Below are 27,192 nucleotides of genomic sequence, written 5' to 3'. Positions count from 1 at the left end.
TGGAGATTAAGAATTCAGGCCCTTTATGGATAAAGCACCATAAAACATGCTATAAAAATGTCTTCATTAATAACTATTTCTATCATCATCTTTACTTAATGAATGTCATAGAGTTTAATGTAGAAATATAATTTTGAAAATGCTTCAACTTTAAATGTGTGTATGGCAATTATCCAAGAATTATTCAAAATATGCATAAATTATGAACAAACTTCTCTAATATCACTTCAAATGATAATGTTCCTTTGGGAAATATCAGAGACAGGCAATTTTATAGGCGACCTTCAGAAGTACAGTGAACAGATTAAAAAATGGTGCCTAGAAAGAATATGCTGAGAGATCCAGAGACTCCAGAAAGAAGGACAAATGAGTAGGCTGTTAATCTGGAGGAGTTACAGTTACCAATCACTGAGCAACATGTCAGAAACAGAATTTCTATATTTAATTCAATTGTATGCAATAGCTACTTCCACTTTACAAATGATAGAACTATCTCAGAAAGATTAAGTAACTTGTGAAATGCCACACTATTAAAATCGCCCAAATTGTTACCATTATGTCATCATTATCATCAGTACCACCACACATCACCATCATCATCTTACCATCACCATCATCATCTCATCATCACTACCATGACCATCATCACTATCATATCACCATCACAATCATCATCATCATCATCGCCATCATCATCTTACCACCATTACCATCATCATCATCTAGGATGAGGTCAAAAGCATGTAGTTTATATTTATATATATAAACAGGCCATATATATGTTAAAATATATATAAAATAAAATATATATAAAAATATTTATAAAAATATTTATATATAAAAATATTTATATATAAAAATATTTATAAATATATATATATATAAACAGCATTTATATATAAAGCATGTAGTTTATATTTATATATAAACAGGCCAGTGCACTATAATTTCTCCAGTAACAGATGATATAATGGACCCACGGATTTATCTCATAAACATGTATATAGTCTAGTTATTTCAGAATATAATCCATAAAATTTTATGACAAAGAAACATTCATTTCTATTGTTGGGAAAGAAAATTTAAGTGTAAGTCCATGTTCGATTACTAGAACTATCTTCAGATATCTAATAGCATGATAAATTAATGTGGCTACTGATTTTCAGTCCTATGCTCGTCCACCTTACTCTACCATTCTTCTGACACTAAACTCAGTATCTTCAGAACTTAAAGATAAACAGGATGATTTACATTAGGCTAATCATGTTCCTTCTACCAGGAATCCTAGCTCTAAAGTATCATCTGACACAGGTCCTAAATATAACAAAGGTCCTCAATTCTTAGGTTGAACTCCACAGTATTGCAGGTGTCCTGTACATTCTGAGACTTGCCCCTTGAGCTCTTTGCTCAATTTTGTCAGGTTCCAATCAGTTATCTTTTGAAAGGTTTAGAATCATTCTCTGTTGCTTTCATCCACATAATATTCAATGGAAATTGGTACCAGGCAGCAATTTCTAGGAAATAAAGTCACAGCAAACTATAAAGAATTTGCATCTAGTCATAAGGCTCAATGGTTGCAAGACTCCTTAGAGACATCTCAAGATGGTAAAGGGGAAACCCTTGATTTTTAGTGGTGGAATATCCCCTCATATAATTGGCTGTGGATTGCTGGGTTTGGGTATAGATACGGGGGAATGAGAAGTTTCTGCCACAATTTTAAAGACAATAAAGTGTATCAGAACCATGGGTATAATGATAGATTTTGATAGCAGTTGACAGCTTAGAGTGGTAGCCTATGTCAGGACAGTGTCCACTAACTCTTAGCATCCCTCAGCTTCTAAATTATGATAACAAAGCACAACTCTGGAAAATGTTGCATTCAAAATTCAATTTCTTCCAGCAAAAACACTCAGTTTCTTGTCTTTTATTTTCCTTTTCCAATACAGAAATAGCCTTCCACACTTTTCATGCCACCTGACCCAACAATTCAGCTTTATTTAGTCTCAGAGAAACAAGGTTTACTCAAATCCAATTCTTTCCCTTTCTCAGATACTGTGTGTTGCTCTCTCTTCAGGAAAAAGACTAGTAGTTTTGGAAATTCAGTGACTGAAATAGGAACCTCAAAAGTCATTATTAATGTCGCTTCTTCTCAGTATCTTCATGGGTATTCCAAAGAAATTAGCACTTTAGCAAATAGACTCTATTGAGTCTCTCCTCAATCTCTAACCTTCAGTCAATTACTCTTTTTCTGCATTGACCTTCTTGAGTGTTTTGGAGGATGCTTTCAAATTCATCTGTTGACAATATTCAAATGAGAAGAGATATTTCACATGCTGCTTTTATCTCTGCACAACAAATCTCCAACAGGGTAATAATCATAGTGGTTGGCTATGGAAATATATGCTACACAAGGATTCTTGATTTATTGGTAATTTTGCATAGGGGTGGAAAATATCTTTGCCCAGGCACACTTCCTTAACATGCTTAATCAAATAAAGCCTGCCTTGATTAGCCACATGTCTGACTGGCAGGTCATCCAATATCCCTCCCCACTTTAATGGATGCAGTGATAATCCTGCATACTTAGATGATACCCATGATCATGGATAACTACTCTCATTACTCCTATGCGATGCAATCTGTGATCATTGATAGTAATATTCATTGACCATTATCTGGGCTCCTTTTTCTACACCAAGTCCCCTGCAATCCATTTCAAGCACAGGGGACTTTCAACTCTTTATAGAATTTCAGCTTCTCCTGGAGAATCATGAGAAGGGAAACCAGAAATTTACAGAATCTCTCTCTCTCTCTCTCTCACACACACACACACACACACACTCTCATGCATGTGCATATATATGACTATGCATCTATATCCATACACACACATACCAAATCTGACCCTTTAGTTTAACCTGATTGATAAAACTATACTTTCCTCTCTGGAAAGTCAAACTTCATGTATTGAGGAGCTAACTTTCTAAACAAGAGTCCACATAGGATGTTTTCTAGAGGACAGTCCCTGAAATACTATTCACTGAATGTGAGAGAGGCAGGCCTTTCAGACTGGATTATATATAATTGTCGTGTTCAGAGAGGGTGAGTTTTAATGTAATCTTGCATCCAAAGGAGTTCTGGTAGCAAGTTACCCAAGTTACCCAAGACTACTCCAAAACCAGAAGCAAATGCGACAATGATTTGGTCTTTAGAGGGGACCGCAAATCTATCCTTTGCAAATAAATAAAGGGCTAAGTTTCTAAAATAATTTTCCCATGGCGTCCTTCAACTTAACTACCCACTGACTAACACAGTAATACAGTAGGAATACAAGAATGGAAATGGTAGGGAGACCAGAGTGATGTCAGATAATAGAGTGTGTGTGCATGTGTGTGTGCATGTACAAATGTGTGTTTGTGTCCTGAGAGAATGACCAAAAAAGACTGTGGAGGACTATTACAAGTCATCTTAAAGATTTTGGCTTTTATGCTAAGGCCAGTAGGTTATCTCTAGAGAATTTTAAAGGGTGAAAATTTTAAAGCTATATTTATTTATTTATACAAGCACTGGGTATTTATACAAGCATTTACTCAGTCTGGCACAAGTGCTGCTTTTTAGTTATCTGGCCACTCTTGTACTGTGACTATTTCTTTATCTCTAGAGAATTTTAAAGGGTGAATTTTTTAAAGCTATATTTATTTATTTATACAAGCACTGGGTACAGTCAGAAGCGCGGAAGGGTGAGAGAATTCACCAGAGCCAGAGTGGGGAGCAGAGCAGGCAGACTGATGAAGTACACTGCTGAGGGGAGCAGCGGGTGGCAGGAGAGGTCTGCGTGCCATGTGCGACCCTCGCCCTGCAGCCGGGGATCAATCAACCGCTGCACCACCAGGGAGGCCCCTCTAGAGAATTTTAAAGAGGGTAATGACCTGGATCTATAGTTTGTCAAGTAAAGATTACTTTGGCTGCAGCATGGAGAAAGAACTTAGAAGTGAATATGTATTGCTTCAGAGAAACACGTCAGGTGGCAAGTACAAGCTCCCTAAAATACATGACTGAGACTTAAACTCTCATGAAGATGCACACAAATGGTCTGAAAAACAGCTTTAGGATCCTGTCCTTGTTGGCCTACACTTCATCCTGCCCATCCTGGCACCCAGCATCTGTGTGATCTTGAATGAGCTCTCCACCTATCCGACATGTTTCCTTCTTCTTTCTTCTTCCATTAAATATTCTCTGGCATATCCTTTCACAAAAGTTAGTTGAGCTTGCCCTAATGCCTGCCTGGATAGGAAATGTTGAAATGTTATATCTCACACACAGTTCTTTGCCTCCAGCCCTCTCCCTGAGCCTGGGAATTGGTTTCTGTGCTAGCTCCACCCCTCAGGCTTGTGTTAGACCTGGTCACAGAGTAAACAGTAACAAGAGTTTGTACATTAGATAAATTAATAAATGCATAACTTAATTATTTCACTCAAAGAATGAGTAGAACTTTTACCTTGATAGTTACTCTGGAACTGATAAGAGAACTGTTCTGTTTGTAAGTGAAATATGCATTTCCTCTCTCCCACAAAAAAAAAAAAAAAGAGGAAAAAATGAATGGATCAGAGAAAGTCATCTAGAAATTTAAAATTCTTAACAAGAAAATTATTTCCTCCCTTCTGTATATCTAGAATGTGATAGGAAGAGCAATGGATCAGAAATCGGAAGTCCATGTTTCTTATTTTACTTTTAGAACAATATCAAATTTTTTTTTATAACTTTTTTTTTTTTTTAAATAGAGGCATGTTTTATTTATTTATTTGTTTGTTTGTTTGTTTTGTTTATACATGCACTGGGTACAGTCAGAAGCGCGGGAGGGCGAGAGAATTCACCAGAGCCAGAGCGGGGAGCAGAGCAGGCAGAGGGACCGAAGTACACTGCTGAGGGGAGCAGCGGGCGGCAGGAGAGGTCTGCGCGCCATGCGGGACCCTCCTCAGGTGGCCGGGGAGCAGCTGGGGATCGAATCAGCGCCGCAGAGGCTGCGGGCAGCTTCGCAACCCAGCGCTCAACCGCTGCGCCACCGGGGAGGCCCGAACAATATCAAATTTGGTTCTACTTTCTTCTCCTGAAAGAGCGTATGACTTTCTGCCTTCATACTGGGAGGACCGTTCTGTCAACATCTATATTTGTGAAGAAAATAGATGACTTTTCAAAAACTTCCCTGTGAAATAATTTCAAACTTATTTTATTGCAATTAAAAGAAAAAATTGAAACACATGTAAAACCTGATTAACTCAAATGGGAAGAAAAACATAAGCTAAGTTAAAGAAAGAGCAAGTTCTCTGGAGGAAATGCTCATATTTATTTACATGTCATTTTCATGTTAAATTGGCCTCCCTATTACTCGGACAGGTAAATTTTGGAATAATTTTCTTATTTGAACTTTCATTTGCAAACTATTGTGTCCTTTTGCATATTTGGATACAATTTGCATAAACAGTATAATTACAATTATCTGCTTTCCCCAAAAGATTTGAAAGGAAAAACTACTAATTAATCTCATTTACATGAGGATAAGGTTAATTGCTAAGACCAATTTTTATTTTCCCTTGCTAAGGTTGTTATTTTCCCTTGCAATAAATGTTGACATGCTTATTATGAAACAACATAGATAATATACTGTGTATCAAATTGAATAATAATTATATTATGTAGTAACATTCGCTTCCTTTTTTAAAAATAATTTTCTCCTTATTGAACAACATATTATTGAATTAGATAGTGCTTTCTCCCCTCCAGAAAGATTACCAGCCAGCTTTCCTAAAAACACATTTCCCCATCTTTCCTACCTTACTGTCATATTTCTCCTTCTCATGTAAATAAATGCAAATACAAAATAAATATTAATAGCCTCCCCTACCTCACTTGACATGCTTTTGTTTACTCAGTCTGGCACACGTGCTGCTTTTTAGTTATCTGGCCACTCTTGTACTGTGACTATTTCTTTAGTCCACACCCTCTTCTCTTAAGATCAGGAACCCTGTTCAATTTTAGGCTAAATGAAATGGCTTCCAATAGGGACTAACTAAAAATTACTCCACTGGACTTTGTCCTAGGTCTTACATGTACTAGAGCTATCTTTCTAAACATAAATTTCATCATGTATATTTCTCACATAAGATCCTTCAAAGCCTCCATCTCCTGCAAGATAGTCTGGGCTCGGGCCTCCCCGGTGGCGCAGCGGTTGAGCGCTGGGTTGCGAAGCTGCCCTCAGCCTCTGCAACGCTGGTTCGATTCCCGGCTGCTCCCCGGCCACCGGAGGAGGGTCCAGCATGGCGCGCAGACCTCTCCTGCCGCCCGCTGCTCCCCTCAGCAGTGTACTTCGGTCCTTCTGCCTGCTCTGCTCCCCGCTCTGGCTCTGGTGAATTATCTCACCCTCCCGCACTTCTGACTGTACCCAGTACTTGTATAAATAAATAAATAAATCTTAAAAAAAAAAAAAAAAGATAGTCTGGGCTCCATAGACTGAAATCCTCCATCATCAACGTTTGCCTATAGATCTAACCTCACCTCCAGCAGTAGGCAAAATCTCCTTGGTTTCAGGGAAGTCAAGCTACTTGGAGTTCCTGAACCCAAGACATCATTTCACACCCCAAGCCAACTGCCTCTGGAGTTAATGAAGTCTGAGACTCCATCTAACCTGCACATGCTGAGAGAGGCTGAGTACTGTAGAGTGTTCTAATAAGAGACAAAGTCAAGCTATAATCAGGAAATATTTCTAGGCAACCATTTCTGTTTATTGCCAAAAGGAACCTCAGAGGGAAGGGACTTAAATGTTGTTAATTTCTCATAATATGTTTTTTTCATTTTAATAGCATTTACTCTCATATATTCATTTTGGATTTACAAATTTGTATTCTTTTTCCTCAAAAGGACATCTGGATACCTGTTCAAAGCTTGTTGTTTTAGTTCATGACCCTTTGGCCATAGTGAACTTCCTTCTCAAGGCTAATTAGAATAATTCTACGGAACCATCACCCTCACATATCCCAGAACTGATTCAAATGACATGGTTTCTTCTGCTGGAAAATGTACCATACCCTGTAACTGTTTACCTATTTATTCTTTCTCTCCCTTAAAGGCAGTATGGTAGATACCTGCTCCAGTTTAGACACCAGAAAGTATTCTCCTAACACCACCCAGGTTCTTTTGGGGGCTCATCTCTCCCCCATAGGTGTCGTCATGGCAGGAGGTTGCACTCAGCTGCTCTGCCCTTGCATTCCATTACCGGAATTTCCTGGGGGCGCCGTTGCCAGACATTTTATTTTGCCTTCCCAGCACAGCTGTTCCCATGCAACCTCCGCTCAGCTCACCGGAATCTCACTCCTGAGACTTTCACCTTTGATCTTGAGAACAGCTGGCCTCTTTGAAGTGGTTCCTTCCACTGAGAGCCTCTGTAACTTCTGGGATCCTGAGTCTTCAGTCTGTCTTCCTGAGACACAGATAGCTGTCCTCCTAACCCCCCACCTCTATGCCCCTTTTGCTGGGTCAAGGGACCACCCAGATGCAGGAGACTACATTTCCCAGATGCCCTCGCAATTTAGGTGTGACTGGAATGTGACTGAAAATGATTCCTGACACAACTTGACATTGTCTCAAAGCAATGGATTTATGTCCTCACTCACATCCTTGCCCCTTCTTGCCATATGGATCCTAGGTAGGAGCAGGCTCTCTCGCTTATCCAGGCCCCTTCCTGGGACCTTTAGCTAAATTAAAGCTATAATGCATTGCTTTACTCAAACATATTCACCCTCATTGCCACAAAACTCAGATAAACCCCTAGGAGAGACTCTGCTACTCTACCTGTGAAAATGAAAAGAACTTATTTTACTTCAAAACATGAAAAATTGGGCCTTCCCGTTGGCATAGCGGGTTGAGTGCAAGCTGTGAAGCTGTCCACAGCCTCTGCAGTGTGGGTTCGATTCCGGGCTTCCAGAGAGTTACCCACATGGCGCAGCAGACCTCTCCTGTCTCACCCGCTGCTCCCCTCAGCAGTGTATTTCAGTAGATCTGCCTGTTCTGTTCCCCACTCTGTCTCTGGTGAATCCTCTCACCCCCCCACACATCTGGGCTGTACCCCAGTTCTTGCATGCATAAATAAATAAATCTTAAAAAAAAACATGAAAATTTTTCAGTAGAGTCCATGACTTACAACTTTTTTTTTAGGGAAGGGAGGCTCTCATTTACTATTACCTCAATATCTTGCCTAATGCTTAAGAAATGGTTACTCAATTATATAATTAAAGAAGTTTAATTTTCTAACTATGGGATAATTAGATATTGAATTAACTGATCAAATGAATATCCATTCCTTTGCATATAAATCCATCAGTTATCAATGTTGTCATCAATATATAATGAATTTTAATTAATTGATTTTGATTAATCAGTTTTAAAGTGTTGATTCACATGGTAATTGACCACTATGTGATTAATAATTTTCCAAACCATGTGAATATCAGTGCTTTTCCCTAAAAATATAGTTTGTAGCATTTGAATTGCAATTTTTCAAAGTTTCACTCTTTGGTTCATTAAAATACCTGTATTTCTCTGCATGTATGATTGAGGTTTGTCACAGCAACAAAGTGTTCTGTAAATGAATATGAACACTACATTTCTTTGGCATTTCAGGGATGTAATGATAAAATTAGCCCCAAAGACTATTCTTAACAAAACAACATTGAGAGTGGGTGGAAACTGGGCCTTATGAATTTGATAAAATTAAGAATTAATCTAGAGATTCCCAGCCTGTTAGGCTCCATACCCATATATTTGATTTAATGCAATTCAGAAGGAACCCAGAAATCTGTGTATTTTTAAATGTCCTCAGAAATCTAAATGTGCACTAGACTAGGCAAGTAAAGATTTGATGGAGGAGGGGTTCTTCAATTTGCTGCATCCCAATGTGAAATTTCCCTGGTAATGAAAGTGTCACACTTGATTATTTCCATTGTACACAGTAGAAATAAGGAAAATTAGCTTAAATAGAAATACTCCGTGTGTGTGTGTGTATTTATACGTATATATGAAACATAAAAATACATTGGGGCCAATAAAAGAAATTAGGATTCCTTGGAGAAATGGCTGATTTTAAGCTTAAGGCAGGGATCAAGCAAAGTGAAACTAAGACATCTTGTTGTGACAGAAATTAAGGAAGTGCTCAAAAATAAAATGATGGGAATATGTTCTGGGTACACAGGAGCCAACTGAAAGAGCCCCCAGAGTCCAAATTTAGAATAATGTGAGCTACAGAATAAAAAACATAGTACTGGACTATAACTCAAAGCATAAAACAATTACCCTTCAATAAATACTATATTTGTTTTCATGCATAAAATATGCATAAAAGATTAAATAAAGTGTAAAAATAGACAAATCTCACATGCAGAAGAACTTCAAATAATTTATATAGAAACTTCTCCCTCCAATGGGTGAGATGAGGGTTACCTTTAGAAATCACTTTCAAAGATTAGAGAATGTTAATGCCAGGGGAGGCGGCTGTGTCATGGAGAAACCTGATAAACACTACCTTACACAGGTGTTTAAGGTTAATGCCAACCATGAAATTCAAGTTGATAGCTTGTCCCTTTATGATGCACTGTGGTCTTCTTCCCCAAAATTCTTGTCTCTAGACAAACTCAAATGATGGATCGTTCTCCAAAATACCTGACCAATAGTTTTCAAAACTATCACGCTCATAAAAACCAAAGTCTGAGAAACTGTCACCAACCCAGAGGAATCTTAGGAGACATGTTGACTCACTGTAATTTGCCACATGAAATGGCACATTTGTGAACATGGAACAGAAAGAAGGCAGGGCACTAGGGTAAAAGAAAGTAATATCATGGAAAAATCAGTGAAGAATGGAGTTTAGAAAACAAAAAAATGCAAGTGTTGATTCATTGGCGATGGCAAATATAATAATATAGGATATGAATGACAGTTTCCAAAGGGTGCAAGGTAGAAAAACTATACTGTCTTTGCAACTTTTCTGTAAATCTAAAACTGCTCTAGAAATGAAAGTTTAATACTATAAAACACATTAGGGACTTAGATATAGAGACATAATAAGAGAATTCATAATGAAAAGAACATTGGAGACACATGATAAACTGATAAACTGTTAAGAATATTTGTTCAGGACCAGAACTGTAATATCTCAAAATCATACTATACTCAGATTTTTGTCTACAGAGTTACTGATTCAAAATTTTAGTCAAAATAGACAGAGAAAAAAAAAATTTAATGTATCCTGAGGGAGTCACATCTGAATACTCAGGCAGCATTTTAGTTCCTGTGATCTAGAAATATAGAGTAAGAACTAATAATATAATTGGATTATATCTGGGACTTGAAAATAGTTGAACTAAATGGTTTTACTACAGAAGTCCATCACCCTCCTCTAGGCAAAGGGAACTTGTGGAATTAGTTATGGTGATTGAAAAGCTCCGTTATTGAAGAGAACATAGAAGAGAGAATTACGAATGTGCTCTCCCTCTATGCTGTTCTGAGGAGATAATCCCTTGTGTCAACAGAACAATGAGGGGGTGGGGGTGGAGCTATCTCCAGAATAGCCACAAAAGAGCTCATCAGGGAAAAGAAAACAACATCTGCAATTACCCTGGAAAGGAAGCACTCATGTAGATTCCAATCTGAGCCCTCAACAGTACCTGCGCCTTATCTGTCTGTTCCAGTTATAACGGCTGCATAACAGATTATCACCAGCACAGAGGTTTAAAACAACCATTTATTATATTCACAGATTCTGAAAAGACAGAAATTCAGAAAAGGAATAGTGGAATGGCTTGCCTCTCCCGTGATGTCTGGAAACTCAGCTGGGGAACTGAAAGTCAGGTTGACTGGACTGGAGTCAACTAAAGCCTTATTTCCCCACATCTGGAACCTCTGTGAGCACAATGACTAACTGGACCTGCACAGCTGCACGTAGCCTGTCCTCGTGGCTTGACTTCCCAGAGGCACAGGGAGGTCAGAGAAAACCCATGGTTCCAGTGAGCTTGAGCATCCCCATGCACAAGGGGGAGTAGTGGGGCTTTTAGGACCCAGCTCAGCATCACACAAGGTCACTTCTGCCAGACCTCCTTGGTGACAAGTACATGCCATTTCTTCATAGGAAGGTGGCAAAATTAAACTGGAGAAAAGCTTGTGGGATGGGACATATGGTTGTGGCTGTTTTTGGAAAATAAAATCTTCCTGCAATGCAACCCAGGAGGAGCAAATAACTGTTAAGAGGGGGAAGAGGGATAGAGCTGAGCAAGCCCTCTTCCCCTTCAGATTTCAGTTTTTTAAGCCTGAAGGGGATATAAGATGAAAGATTTATTTTCATTGCTTCCTTTATACAATAAACAGCTCTTACACTTCTCCATCTATTTTTTTTTTTTTTTTAGTGAAGTAACATTGCCTTATAACATTATAGAAGATTTAGGTGAGAATCCATATGCGTATATACTACATTAGTGGTATATATGCTGCTAATTCTAATTCGATGCTATCTGAAGGTCAGGATCTTACACATATTGGACTGCATGCATTGAAACTGGAAGATAGGGACCATTAATTAGTGACTTCACAAACCTTAAGAAAGGCCTGAAATTTCACCCAGGGAATGGGTTAATCGTGTGCTTGCTTCAGAGTGAAAGAATAAAGCAGCTTTCATCTCCACCCTTGCACTGGACTTGCAGGGAATCAATTCTGACCATTTGTTAGGTAGAATACAGAAATTAGTTTTACAAAATAAGCAAATAGTCTAAAATAATGGTCATTTTGGCTTGATTTTAGAAAATTCTTTGGTTTCTTCAAAAATTTCACTTAAGGGCCTCCCTGGTGGCACAAGGGGTTAAGATGCAACCTATGAAGCTATCTGCAGCCACTGCAGCACGAGTTCGAGCCCCAGCCAGCGAGCTACCCACATGGCGCAGCAGACCTCTCCTGACTTGCCCGCTGCTCCCCTCAGCAGTGGATTTCAGTTAATCTGCCTGTTCTGTTCCCCAATCTGTCTCTGGTGTATCCTCTCACTCCCCCCACACACACCTCTGGCCTGTACCCCAGTTCTTGTATGCATAAATAAATCTTTTTTTAAAAAAGGAATTTCACTTAATATTTTTTTCTTTCAAGAAATCTTGCTACTTTTTACACCAATTTTAATTTTAAAAATTTAAGTATATTGGTAAGTAGAAAGAATAGCCCATGAACACTCAATCCTTAACTTAGATTCAATAATTGTCAACCAGCTGCACAAGTGTTTATATGATTTCTTGCCCTGTTCACATCTGTGTCTGCTGTGATGCATCAATCTTTCACATGAATCTGCTAAACACAGGATCATTTTCCTGAGCAACCACAGAAATAGTAATATACTCAGGAAAGCTAATATTGATATAATGATATTATCAAATATAAACTACATATTCAAATGTCCTCCATTTTCCCCTATAATAACCTTTCTGATTTTCCCTCATTGAAGAGTCTATCGAGGACCACATATTGCATTTGGCTTTTATAACTCTTTAATCTCATTTAGAGCAGTTTTTCATCTTCATTGATATCTTAAGAATCAATAAAGTTCAAGCCAGTGGTTTTGTAGAACAACCCTCAATTGAATTGTGCCTGAATGTTTTCTCATGAGTAGATTCTGATTAAACATTTTTGGCAAGAATATCACACAGGTGATATTGGTTCTCCTCAGTACATCACATCAGGAGGCAAATGTTTAATTCTCTCATTATTAAACACATTAGGTACAACCAATTGGTTAAGTTGGGGTACAATAGATTTCTTCATTATAAAGATGCTGTGTATCTCTGTAATTAAGTATATGATATTTGAAACTTCACAACTATGAAAATATTCTCTCAATAGTTTTTCACCCAAATATCTCAGCACCCATTGATGATCCTTGCTTGAATCAATTATTATGGTTGTGGTTGCAAGACGGTGACTGTTTTCCCATTCTATGATTCTCATTGCATGTATCACCTAGACTACTTCAATAAGGAGATTTCCCTCTCCTTCCATATTTTATTTTTACCACGAATGTGGATTCATGATGGATTAAAAAATGGATTCATTTTTTAATTCAAGGTATCATATTCATTACTCTTGATGCTTAATTCTCCCAAATGTAGCCAGTGGGAAGCCCCTCAAACTGGCTCTCATATCCTCTGCCCATGACCCCATCCGTGGTCAGCCTTCCCTTACTTTCTGACTCAGGATGTTCTAGGCTCAACATATAGTTTCTTGCCACACATCAGAAATCATTCACCGATCAAAAAAATCTGAGGTTTCTTTAGTGGGAAATCTTAATTAGAAATCAAGATCTGGATGCTAAGTATGCTGATTGCTATTGTGGAAATCAGTAGTGCTCATTGGCAATTCAGTAAACTATGTAAAAATATATGAAATGAGACCCTTTTGTTAATACTAAGTATCTTTTAAAGAGACCAAATCCTTGATTTTAGTAAATACTTCTTCAGTTACTAACAATGGCCAGATCAGACCCACTTAAAAAAAATTCAGGTATAGAGTCTACCCTGGTGGCATAGAGGGTTGAGTGCAGCACTGTGAAGTTGTCCGCAGCCTCAGCAGCACCAGTTCAATCCCGGCCTGCTGGCAAGATACCCACATGGCATGGCAGACCTCTCCTGTCTCACCCGCTGCTCCCCTCGGCAGTGTATTTCAGTCAGTCCGCCTGTTCTGTTCCCCATTCTGTCTCTGGTGAATCCTCTCACCTTCCCACACTTCTGTTCTATACTCCAGTTCTTGTAAGCATGAATAAATAAATCTTTTTTAAAAATCAGGTATAATATACATAAAACTTGTAGTTACAGGGCATTTGCTGGTTTGATATATTTTTATATTGCAATGATCTCTACCTTGGCTTTAGAAAACATGTCTACACATACAATTATCCTCCCTCACCACCACCTTTACACACACTCTTTGTGTTTTTAACTTATCTTCCTTTATCATTATGCTGAAGGGCAAAGCCATTACTTTTATTTACCACTCTCTACTGGACAGCAAGCCTACTTTAGTCTTATTCATTATTCTTTCGCATATTACATATTCATTTATTCAACATACTTTTGTTATCCCTTCTGCATATGGTGGAGTCAGAGAATCAGAGAATGCTTTCAGAAGTAATCTCAGTGAATAACCAAGATGTGCAGAAGTAAGTAGTTATGCAAGGAAAGATGAAAAGAAGATAAACTGGAGGATATAAAGCAAAGAATACACAGCATGTATGAGATTGTACAGGCACAGGATTCAATTACGATAGAAATGATAAATGAATTAATTCTCTAAAATTTGATGGAAACTAAGTAGACACAATCTATATGTGTCTATAGCTGACAGACAACGGTTTCTTCAGAAAAGTAATATTTAAATCATTGGCATTTTTTATATAGTACATATTTTTTAAAACACATTTGACTATTTTCAAAATAACTCTCAGAAAATGAGTGGAAATCAATATAGTTCTGACTGAACTTCATTCAGTAGTTTTTTTCATTTATAAATTGTTAAAATACCAAAGAGATACAAAATATTTTTTCCTAAATATTTTGCATAAAACAAGCAAACAAACACAAATATCTGAGTACCTGGGATTCAATTAAATTAATACAAAGTTATCATCACCTTTGAAATCCTGGGTATTCCAGAATTTCTGTTTAATTCTCTCACCCCTCAGAGAGAACCATTATTCAGATTTCACATTACTATGCATTTACACACATTCACGCCATTTCTAACCTGTACATTATTTAATTATGCATGGCTGGAATTTTCTATAAATGTGAGCATACTCAGTGTATTCTTTTGTAGCCTTTTGTTCCTGGGAACCAAATGTGTTCATAGTTCAAGCTATACATTTATTTTCAATGACCTAGTTTTTTATCAGATGACTAAACCACAATCTACCTATCGAATGTAAACAGGTAGATACACACCTAGATACATGGCGTGTTTCCAGGTTTTGTTACCTCAAACAGAACTGCACTAAGCCCCCTTGTGCCTATGTTCTGGACAAAAGCTTCTCTAAAGAGGAATGAAATTGCTCAGTCACTGAATAAGTGCAGTTAAATTCTAGACAGGGTCCAAATATTTTCCCAAAATGTGTTTGTCAATTGGTCATCTCTCCAATTTTCTGTAGCTGTAGCTGTTCAGCATCATCCTTAATGTTTAATATTATCCAATGTTTTAAATGTTTCCACTGTGTAAAAATGTTATATTTTACTGTGGCTTTTAATTTGAATTTCTATAGCTATTAAGATTGAACGAGTTTTTCATATATTATTGACCACATAATTTTACCTGATGTTCTTTTTCCATTTTCTTTTTGCTTATAGAAGCTCTTTACATATTCTGAATTTTGACACTTTGTCATTTATATGAATTATACACATATGCGCCTTATTAGGTTTATTCTTCACCAAACTCTCCATGATATCATCTGATAAGCAGAAATTTTCAATTTAAATATATTTGAAATAAACTCTTTATTCATGCTTTCTTTCAACTTGGTTTATAAAATTACTTCTTTATAACCAATATATTTATAACCTGAAGGTTTAAAAAATATTATAGACCCTTAACTTAGATTCATCCTGAAGGTTATAAAAATGTTGCTTCTTAAAGTTCTATAATTTTGGTAAATGATGTGAAGTAAAGTCCTTTTTTTTTTGTATTCTGTAGGATCATTTATTTGGGCATCATTTATTGAAAAGTCTATCTTTTTTTTTACACCCAATCTGTATTTCCAACTCAATCATAGATCAAATTTCAATATCTGGGCAAATCTGTTTCTGAAGCTGACAAGCAACTCCACTAGTCAATTTGTCTATTCCTTTGCAAAACGCTAAATTTATGACAACACCTATATAATAACTCTTGATATTTGGTAAGGCTATCCCTCCATACCTCATTTTTCTTCTTTCAGAGAAGGCCTATTCCAGGCCTTCTATTCTTCTATTTTAATTTTAGACTCATGCTTTCAAGTCCCACAAAGAAGATGGCTGGGATTTTTATTGGCATTGCAGCAAACTTATAGATGAGTTTTAGCAAGATCAACATCTTAGAAGTGTCAATAACCCAACCCAAAATACTACATATCTATTTACACAGGTATTCTTTAAAGGTCTCCCATGAAGTTTTATGATTTTCTCTAAAAAATGTCTTACTCAAATATCATTAGATATATTTCTAATCATTTTGTATTTTTAATGCTATTTTAAATGATACCTTCAGTTAAAAATACATTTTCTAACTATTATAGTGTAGGACTTCAACTCATTTTTTGTGCATTGATTTCATACCTAGCAGATTTATTAAACTCTCCTATGTATTTTTTGAGTGTTATTTGTAGACAAACATTGTCTAAATAATGAGAGTTTTATTTCTTTCTCTCTAGCCTGTACCCTTTATTTCTTTGATGTCCCTTACAGCTAACACCTCCATACAATTTTAAATAGATGTCTTAGTATTCAACACTGTGCCTTGGGCAAATGCTTTTAGAATTTAGAAATATTAAGATATTTGCTATATATTTTTGCATTTATCTTTTGTCATATTAAGAAAGTTTACTCTCATCCTAGGTTTTTCCACCTAACTCAAGCATCAGAAAAGCTCTAAGAAATAAACAATGACTATCCCCATAGCCTCTGTTTTAAACATATTAAAATACTTTTTTTATATCCTATGCCTGATAATTTCAGAATTTCATGGTTTCTGACCACAAGGGTGGGTGTTGCTAATTGACCCTTATACCATATGTTTATTTCTTTGTGGTCCAGATTGATGTAAGGTTTCTCCTGTTGAGTACTCACCTTGAGCTGGTCCCGGATGTGCATCTGCCTTTCCTTGTCCTGGGAAAGTTGAAAGTGCAAAATTCTAATTCTGGTTCAACTAATGCCCTGCAGACAAAAGCAAACATCAGTCCTCTGCTTTCCTCCCTGCCTTTCCACTTCACTCAGTTTACAGCCTCTGAATATTCTTTTCTAATTTGCCAGTTCATTAATTAATTAAAAATGATAGTCCTTTATATTTTCACTAGGCATTCTTCACTGTTTTCAATGGGAGGATTTGTCAGGATACCCGGATATCCTCACTGAGAAGTGGGATGCATTCTTCCACCTCTGGGGTCTTCTCTCCCTAACAAGTAGAGTCACATCTGCATCAGCCTTCCCTAGAGCTGATTTTCCCTTTCCTTAATGAGGATTACTGGCATAATAACTAAACATATACTTCTTTCCCATCTTCCATACACCATACTACACCAGTTTTTGCACAATCTCTTAGTTTATTAAAAGAGGTTTCTGACCTAATAAGACTATTTAAGTCAAAGGTAAACTCTAGTTTCTAATGATGAGCACAGGCTCCCTGTAGTGAAACTTGCAAAGTGAGCTGTCTGGAAACAAAGAATTTCCAATATCTTCACCTTATCTCTGTGGGGATTTGCAGTTACTACATGGAGCAGGATGTTTTGACACTGGCAACTTGTTCTGGTAAAATATGAGAAACTCTCTTACTCTTGAAGGCTTCATTTTCTAGTCCTCCACTGGTCAAAATTTTTAAAAAATGAAACATAGTCATACTTGGAATTAAAATTGGGTGTATTTGGACAATAGCATCTTCCCCAACCCCATACCAGCAAACTCACACCCAAGTTTCTTAAACAAGGCAGCCAATTGCATATGATTATGAACACTCACAATGGTCAGGAGAACTCATCCAGCACTTATAACACTTGCAAGGTGTGTTAGACAACCTGAATCAAAAAGAATGTGGGGGGAAGTAGGGTTATTTTCTCTGCCCCTGAGAGTCTCCAGCCCTTTTTACTGTTTTCTCTCTGCTGGTCATGTCATCTCATTGAGGCAAAGTCAAGTTCAGATGATTTCACTCAATAAAGACCAATTCGGGCATGGGTAGAGATGAGCTCACATAAAGTTATGGAGCCTCACATCCACGCACAGAGCAGCTGCATTTCTACAGTCATGCGTTGATGAATGATGGACACATATTCTGAAAAATGCTTTGTTAGTCAATTTCATCTTTGTGTTACCACATTAGCAGTGGATTTTGCATGTTCGTGATGATGATGAACCAAGCTATGCAAGATTGAATCAAGCACAAAGGAAAATGCTACTCTCAAGGGACACAGTAAACAGAAGGCTACTGCTGGGTTAAAACACTATGACATTACAATGGGGAAAAGAGTCACTAGGCAATAGAGATTTGAGGACCTCTGTGTATAGAAGGTCTTTCGTTGACCCAGAAAATCCCACATGTGTTTCATAACTGCATATTAGTCTCCGTTACTGCAATAACATTACTACAAACTTAGAGGCTTAACACAGTACAAATGTCTTCTCTTGCAGTACTGGAGGTCAGAATTTGAAATAAGCCATCCAGATGTAAAATCAAGAGGTTTCTATAGGACAGGTTCCTTTGGTCCACCAGCTCTGGACTTTTTCAGTTTCTGGGGGCTATTTACAAGCCTTGGCCTGTAGAGTTCTTCTCCCTCCTTGAGGCAATTATTACAAGCTCAGCATCTATCACAGCCAACCTCCCAAACCCTGACTCTGTTTTCATCCCCCACCTCCTTGTAAATTCTGTGATTGCACTCCAGCATAAATGCCCCATCTCAAAACCCTTCACTGAATTATCTCTGTAATGTTTCTTTTGCTATATAAACTAGCATATTCAAAGGTCCCAGGCATGAGGACTTTGGGAGAGCTGTTCTTCAGTCTGCCACAGTTTACAAGGTGGAATGGCTTTCCCATGCTCTGGAATTTCCTTCTGCTTATGCCAATCTCCAGATGCCCTCCGCTGATCTTGATGGATCGTTACCATCAGTTATTTCATAAATTTATTTCATAAATTAAATGCTTCCTCATATCCCTTATTCTAATTAATGATTCTTCTATCATAGATATGGGATATCCAAATTCTTATTTAGAAACTTCTACAGTTCTGACATCAAGTTATTTTAGTTTGCTGGTTCATAACCCACCAAGAATTTAAATTTTAGCTAAATTACATACACATATATAATGCTCTGTAACTGAGGTATTTTAAAGTACATAATATGCATGATAACAAGGAACATACCACACTTTATCATCACTTCTGTTACAGAACATACTGATAACATTACAAAAATATCCATCACAGACAATAATAGAAACATCCCTGTAAGTAATAACTGAAATATGACTACCTTAAAAGCCATCAAGTAATGGAATCATATAAACAAAGCTATTGATGTTCTATGAGATGTTAGGTGTTTATACTGTTTCCATGGATATTAGAAATGTAATATTAATAATCTTAGTCAAAGCCATAGTTTAAATCTTTATTGTAGTGTCAATTTTTTCCATCTTTAGGAGGTAGATATTATTAACCCATTTTGTAAAATTAGCAAGAGGTTAGATAGAAAGCATCTAACCCTAAATCTGGACAATATGATGGAGAGATGATGATGTTGGGATAGTTCATAGGAAAAATGATTTGAACATGAGGTCTTAGCCAACTGCCTTTAACCCCACTATCCAGGCTCAAACCTTAGGCCACAGTTCATTCTATTGCTAGTCTAGCCCCAAAGTTGTTGGTCCAGTACTAATCCCACTCATACTCTGGTCTCAGTTCTGGGGATGGTCATGTATTTTTTTGGTGAAAGGTTAAGGAGAGAGGCATAACAGTATTTAGAAAATATTTCTCATTCTGACACCTTTGAGAAGACTGCCCATTTAGATAGAGGGTATGTTTTGATACCTGTAAATCTCTCTCAGCCCCATTTCTGAAATGTTAGGTACCCCTGAAGTATTGAGACTTCAAGTTTTCACCTAGAAAATATTTCATTGAGTCAGCAATTCATTCAAAAATAAGCAAAGCCTTGCTCAACCAAGGATTTCTGTAAATGTAGGTTTAACATATAGTTAACACAGTTATATAGTTATTCACATGTGAATTTGTGAACCATGAACATGTGAAAGTCACCTATAAAATGTTTCATTCATTCAGCAAATATTTACTCAGCCACTCCCAGTGTAAAGCTCCTGCTAGTGTGAGATCAGCATATGTTAATGATGCTAATGCTTTGCATTTATTGAGACTGAGGCACTAAACAATCAGTCATTTCAGTAAAAACAAAACCTATTAGTTTTGTAAGCATGTCTACAAAATTATCGTGCGTGTGAAATTTTCCCTTTTCAATCTGTTGTTTTATTACAGTGGTAGACACCACTTTCCCACTTTATTTCTCCAGTTAAAACATTTAGCATGTTTTCTCACTGACCTTCATTAAATAAATCACAGTAAGCCTGACAGAGTCTGGAAACAGCTGATGAAATCAGGAGTGAGTGAGTCCACATATTTCTCTGTGGCTCCATTTCTCTCCCAATCCCCTTCCCTCACAGACTGATCTTCACATAAAATGTCCGGCACATGTGTTAATTTAGCATCACTGTAAAACAGAATTTCTCTTAAAGAAGATTTGAGTGTACCTGCCTTTGCTCTTGGAGTGAGGGTTGAAGTCAGTTTTCTGGAGCCATCACATGAGCTCCCAAAAGACTGGTCTGCTGAATACATATACATATGCCAGAGTTCACTCATTGGCAATAATATTTAAGCTAATTTACTTTTCAATTTTTCCCCAAAATTGAAATCACAGCATGAAGATGCCAAAGAGTTGATCAAATATATTGGCTTATAAGAAAGAGACTGAATAGAATCTATGGTTCATTCACAATTGAAGAGGTTTCCACTGGACTTAATAACCCAAATGACATGCATTTTCCATTGTATCTCAGAATATTATTGACTTAATTGTATCAAAGTAGTTTAGTTGGTCTGTAAAGGCACAGGGAATTTTTCAGAATACCAATGCTGCACACTATTGCAGGAAAAGCAATATGCAAATAGTTCACTGATAACCTCATTTTCTATATTATTGAGTGTTGTTTTGAGAATGTTAAGTGAAATTCCATCTTAAGATATGCAATTTTCTAGGTTGCTTTGGGGGAAATGATTAAACTACAGTGGTGATTTTTGCCCTATCTTATCTACCTGTTCCATTAGTGAATCAACTTGAATGACCAGTGAATTATTCCAGTGAAACAGCAGAATGATGATAACAGTCAATTAAACTAATTTCCAAATTCACCTACTTGCTTTTACCAAGGTCATCAACACAACAAGAATTCAACCAAATGAATATCCTGTCTCCTTTTTTATTAAATCATCTCTGATGGCTCAGGAGAAAGAGTGTTGAACAACAATTTGGTTTTATCTTTTAAATCCTCCTCATCTACTTAACTGAATCCACTGGTAGGCTTATTAAAAAAGTGACAGCCTGGGTAACACAAATAATGCAGGAAAGGATTGGATACTTAAACAGCTGAAACGGCTGCCTTTGATATTATGTTTATCTCTTTGTCACTAAGTGAGAATTTCCACTCTTGGTTTGTTCACTTTTTTGGCATTGGGAATTACTCATATTCAACTTATGGTCACCCAAGGACATTGCTGTTTCTATATAACTAGTGCTACTGTGTGGAAATAAAAATCAAAAAAAGATTGGGACACGTGCATCCCTTAATTCCCTCTCTATTAATATTACATTTAATTTTGAAATTGATACCATTGTAAGTTTAATTTAATTTTAAGGCATATTTGCATTTTAAAATATTAATATGTATTGTCTGTGCCCATTATTTTAGAGTCTATCTCATACATATTGATCTTCTGAATCTATTTACTTCATTAAATCCTCAAGGATTCTAATATAGTCCAGGTCATCATTGTCAGTGATTTACCACAATATCCTTTCACTTGGAACTGTTCCTTCAACTCACTCATCAAAAGTTCCCTCATTCATTCAACCAAATTATTTTTTTTTTTTTTTATAAATTTTATTGTTATATTCCCCATACAATTGCAGCCCCCCCATTCTGACCCCAATCCCTCCCCTCCCACCCCCGCCCCCCTAAAATTGTCTCTGGTTCATAGTTTTTTGTTGATTTTGATTTTCACTTTCTTATAGTTATTCATTTTCCTGGTCCCTTATTTAAGTTTTCTAGATTCCTGCTATGAGTGAGACCATCCGGTATTTTTCTTTTTCTTTTTGGCTTATTTCGCTGAGCATGATCCCTTCCAGCGCCATCCATGTTGCTGCAAATTGCATGTGTTTATCTTTTTTGAATGCTGAGTAATATTCCATGATATATATGTACCACATCTTCTTGATCCAGTCATCTATTTTTGGGCATTTGGTCAACCAAATTATTTTTTAAAAATACCTACTCTATGTCAGGTAATTTTTTACGAAATAGGCAAAGATCAGGAAACAGCAAGAAAACATTCCCAGTCATCTGGGAGTTTACAGAGTGATCTTTCTAAATTACAAATCTGATTAGACCACCTACTCTTCCTTAATATCTGTCAGTGGCTTCTCACATCACCAATAATATAATCAAACTATGTTAACATGGTTTGAGTCCTTCAAGAACAAGTTGCCAGTTATCCTCTGTTCTAATCTTCCATGAGTAGTCAGGATTCCTAGCTGTGAACAATAAAAGCTCTCGTTGAAGAAACAGGTGTGGAGTTTATTGTAGGACACAGATTACCTCCTACAAGTATTGGTGGATTGGAAAACTAGGCAGGAAGCTTAGTTTTGATTGGAAGGAGACATTTGGTAGCCTCCGTATTCAGAAAGCATGAAGTGAGGGTCAATTTTAACAAATGGTCCACCCTGGTGAGGGGTTGATAATGGGGAAGGAGGTTATGCAAGTGTGGGGGTTGGAGGTGTATGGGAAATGTCTGCACCTTCTCAATTTTTCTCTGAATTTAAAACTACTCTAAAAAAAATTCTTAAAAAACAAAACAAGGGCCTCCCTGGTGGTGCAAGGGGTTAAGCACAGCACTATGAAGCAATCCACAACCTCTGCAGCATGAGTTCAATCCCTGGCCAGCCAGGGAGCTACCCACATGGCACAGCAGACCTCTCCTGTCTCTCCTGCTGCTCCCCTCAGCAGTGTATTTCAGTCCGTCTGCCTGTTCTGCTCCCCACTCTAAGATGAATCCTCTCACCACCACCCCCCCCCCCGGCACCTCTGGCCTGTACCTCAGTTTTTGTATGCATAAATAAATAAATCTTTAAAAAAAAACAAAACACTCTTAAGCTGCAACCACACGGAACATCTCCCTGTTCTTTCAATGTGACCTCTTGTTCACTGCTGGGCCTGTTTGCTCTAGGCCTCGCTTGTCTTTCCTTGGATAATTTGTTCCCATGTTTGGGGTTATGTGTTAGCGCTCAGTTCCTATAGGAACTCTCCTCTGATCCTCCCTGGCCCTCTTTAGATCTGGGTTTTACAAACTATGGTCCAAAGGTCCAATCTGTCTCTTTACTTGTTTGGCAAATAGTTTTAGTTGAACACCGACACACTCACTTGTTCACATTCCATTCACAGCTGTGTTCTCAGAGTTGAGTAATTGCAACAGGGATCCTAGAGCCTACACAATTTTGTTTTTATTGTGCTCTCTGGTCCTTTACAGAAAAAATCGCCAACTGCTGCTTTAGATATTTCTGTTTTGTGCTCTGATGACACTATAATGACCCTAACATTCACTTCTCAAGTTTATGTAAATACCTTCACTAGGTGGAATGCTGCTTGAGGCCAGGAATGTGCCTGACTTATAAAACACTGGACATCCAATATTCGACATGGTACTTAATATGTGCTTAATACATTCATGTCACATGAATGAATTTAGAACTAAATTAAGAATGGGTCAGCTGCATAGTTGGTCTTGGTTGTGAGAGGCATAAAAAGTGCCCTGGATGCTGACAAGATGGAGAAAAACATATTTGGAAGGAATATTAGGACGAGTCTCTGGCTAATGCTAAAAAGATGGGATCCCTCCGGTGTGTGCGGGTGACAACAGCAGGCTCCTACTCTGTATTCTAAGGAATGTAATCCAGTTTGCTCTAGAAGCTTTGTTTTGCTAAGTGTAGTAGACCTGTGAGAACATAGATTAATTATTCCTCCTTCCCTGTCCTTCTTTCAGTCAGCACTCAGCTTCCACTCCAAATGAACATATAGCAAATATTTTCTTAAATAGACTCTTAGGATCTCCAAAATCCTAATTTTCTTCAAAGCTCTCCTAAGTCTCAATGAATAAGAGAATGCTTCTTTTCATAAATGTAACAAAAATCAATATCTACAAGAATCTCAATCCTGTTCCCTCCATAATCTGGCATAATCTGGATCATGGTTTTTTGTTGTTTTTTGGGTTTTTTGTTTTAGAATTTTAGGTTAGATTTAGTAATAAAGTACAAGAAAATGAAATTTTAGCTTATGAAATTCAGTGAATAGGAAAATAGATTAGAAAGAAGCAAATCACATTCACAAGTATACCTTATGATGTCTTTGTTTTAGTTCATATATATATGTGTGTATTGTAGGGTCAGGAAGAAGTATCAGGCTTTTCTGCCCTCCCGCCATTAGGATAGATGAGGAAACCCTGCGGTCCTGAATGCATGCCTGATGGCGGGCACCTGAAGTGGGTACACCTGGGCTGAGAGACTGAGTTTATAAGGGCGGCATCGTGGGGACGCCAGCAGAAGCCAAGAACGAACGGAAGCCGAGAGAAGAAGAGAAGCAGAGAGAAGGCCAGAGAGCCCAGCTAGAGTGAGCATTTGCTGGGGGCTGGGAGAACTGCCAGCCTCCCCGCCCCCCAGCCTGCCATATGCCTGGTAAATCTAAATAAAAGACCTGCAAAAACCACGGAAGACTCTGACTCCTCCTTTACCTGGTCTGCATGGGATCATAGAAAACCTGCTCAGTGTCCATCCTGCCCCTACGGTATGTATGTATATATAAACAGACACTTAGATGTGAACTGGATCACAATGCATACTATTTCAATATGGATCTTGTGCAAAAGTAATAACCACTTTTTTACTTCCTCTTTTATGCTGATATAGCAGCAGAGTTTAACACTAGTAGCCTCAATGTGTTGTGAAAGCATGAGGGGTAAGTAGAGGGAGAAAATATAAAGACCACCCACTCCTTAAGACCTACCTGAAGTCGGAGGTTGGTAAACAGCAGCAGCAGCATAGCCTGGGTGTCCTGCCCAGACCTACAGATTTAGAAGTTTCATTTTCCTTCCTAAAGGACCTAATTGATTCTCATGAACATCAATCTTTAAGAAGCCCTGGGTGGCTGATGCTGTTCCCGCAGGGCGCAAAATTTTTTGTGTGCATGCAGGTGACCAGTACGCTTCTCCTGACAACCCTTAGAGCCTGTTCTGTCTTCCAACTTCCTGAACAAATTCCACCTGTGAGCAAGAAATACCCAAAGAGATTAAGAATACACCTCCCACCTGGGCACCCCTCTGCCAATGTCAGACAGCTGAGGAGAATACTTCATTCCTCGTGCCTCTATTCTGAAGCATGGCCAACATTTTCTCCACAGATCTCTTGTGGAATTGAGCCAAAGTTGCCCCTGAGGACATGACTTGAAGTCACATTCTTTGTCTGGTGTCGGTCCCTTTACTTTGCCAACATTTCCACCAGGTATTCATGGGAACACGTTCCAAAAAATCACTTTTTCCTGGATCCTTATTACAGCGTCTGCTGCTGCAGAACCAATTAAGATATGAGGCAAAGTAGAGTCCATAAACCACAAGCTGATAAATGATGCCCCCCTGTTTTTGCTCTAGTCTGTATGGGAGGCATGATAAGTAAAACACACTGGTTAGATGTTAAAGTCAGAAGGCATGCAATTGATTTTTTAAAAGTTGCTAACAAGGAATTCTGCTTCTGACCAAAATGGATAATGTGGACCAAATGTACACTTCCCGCCAAACAACACAACAATGCAGACAACTATGTTTGGAATAATGATGTCAAGATGTTTTATGTCAGGTAACAATGGAGTAATCGCTGAGAGACAAAAAAAAAAAAAAAAAGGTCCTTTGACCACCTTTGGAGAGTTTCTAGGCTGCAGTGTGAGGAGCAGCAACTGAGGGGAGCTTCCTTGGAATCTCTGATTAGCTGAGCAGAGGCTCAGTCTGAGGAGACCAGAGCAGTTAGAGTTTGCAGCGAAGCCTCCAGAGAGGAGAAAGCTGCAGAGATGAGAATGACACCAAATGGAAATATGGATCTACACCAAGGAATAAAGAGCCCTTGAAGTGGTAACTGCACAGATCAACATCTAAGACGGTTTCTTACTACTTAAAAGTATGAGGATTTTAAAAAATGAACTTGATTTAAGTGTGGAGTATAAGGATATATAACACTGGTTAGTTTTTATATATTAAATTCTATTAATCTGAAGTATCTATTTTTTTCAGAAACTGGTATTTATTGGAATGAGATTCTGTAACCCATGGCTGATATTTGTAATTCTGATCAGTTTTGTAAATTCCTACAAAAGAATTGCAGCCTTCTTTCTTTGATCCCTACAATGAATTACCATCTTATTTTAAAATTAATATCCTTTTCAATAAGAAAAAAATATCGAAAGTGTTCATAAGAGTTGATTTTAATTCTTTGATATGATAAATGACTTGTCTGACTTTTTTTAAACTTTTAGATATATGAACTTTTTGCAAAAGAAATTTGCAGCTGGAATGGTTTTCTGCTTAGTATCTATAAATATTTAGAAAGTTCAATTATCATGCTTAAAATTTCCAGAACTGGATTATGCTTAGCTATGTAAAATATTGAATTACTTAGATGGTCTTAGAGAAAACATTATCATTATAAATTTGATTTAATGTTATTTCACAATAGATTTTTAACACTAAATAATACATGAGCCTTTATATATATAAAATTTTTGTACATAGTTGCCCCAGAACTCTTGAAAACATTCATTTTAAGTAGGTAGATAGGTACATAACGTAAAACAAATATAGCAACCATGAAAATATTCTAGGACCTTTCCAATAATTATTCCAAATGAAATTAACAAAATGTTTAATATGTGAAATACATTAGGGTCTTTGAGAATTTATAAGTATTCATTGAGTTAAATGACACAGCAAAGAATTATTACCTGTACATACAATGTTTTCCAATTTTGTGTGTATCTTTCATAGTTTTCTAAGGATTTTTTAGTACAGAAA

Source organism: Talpa occidentalis, unplaced genomic scaffold (assembly GCF_014898055.3).
Source record: "Talpa occidentalis isolate TD23 unplaced genomic scaffold, MPIMG_talOcc4v2.1 talOcc4.5, whole genome shotgun sequence".
In the NCBI taxonomy this organism is placed as follows: Eukaryota; Metazoa; Chordata; class Mammalia; order Eulipotyphla; family Talpidae; genus Talpa; species Talpa occidentalis.
This window is presented reverse-complemented; position numbering follows the sequence as displayed.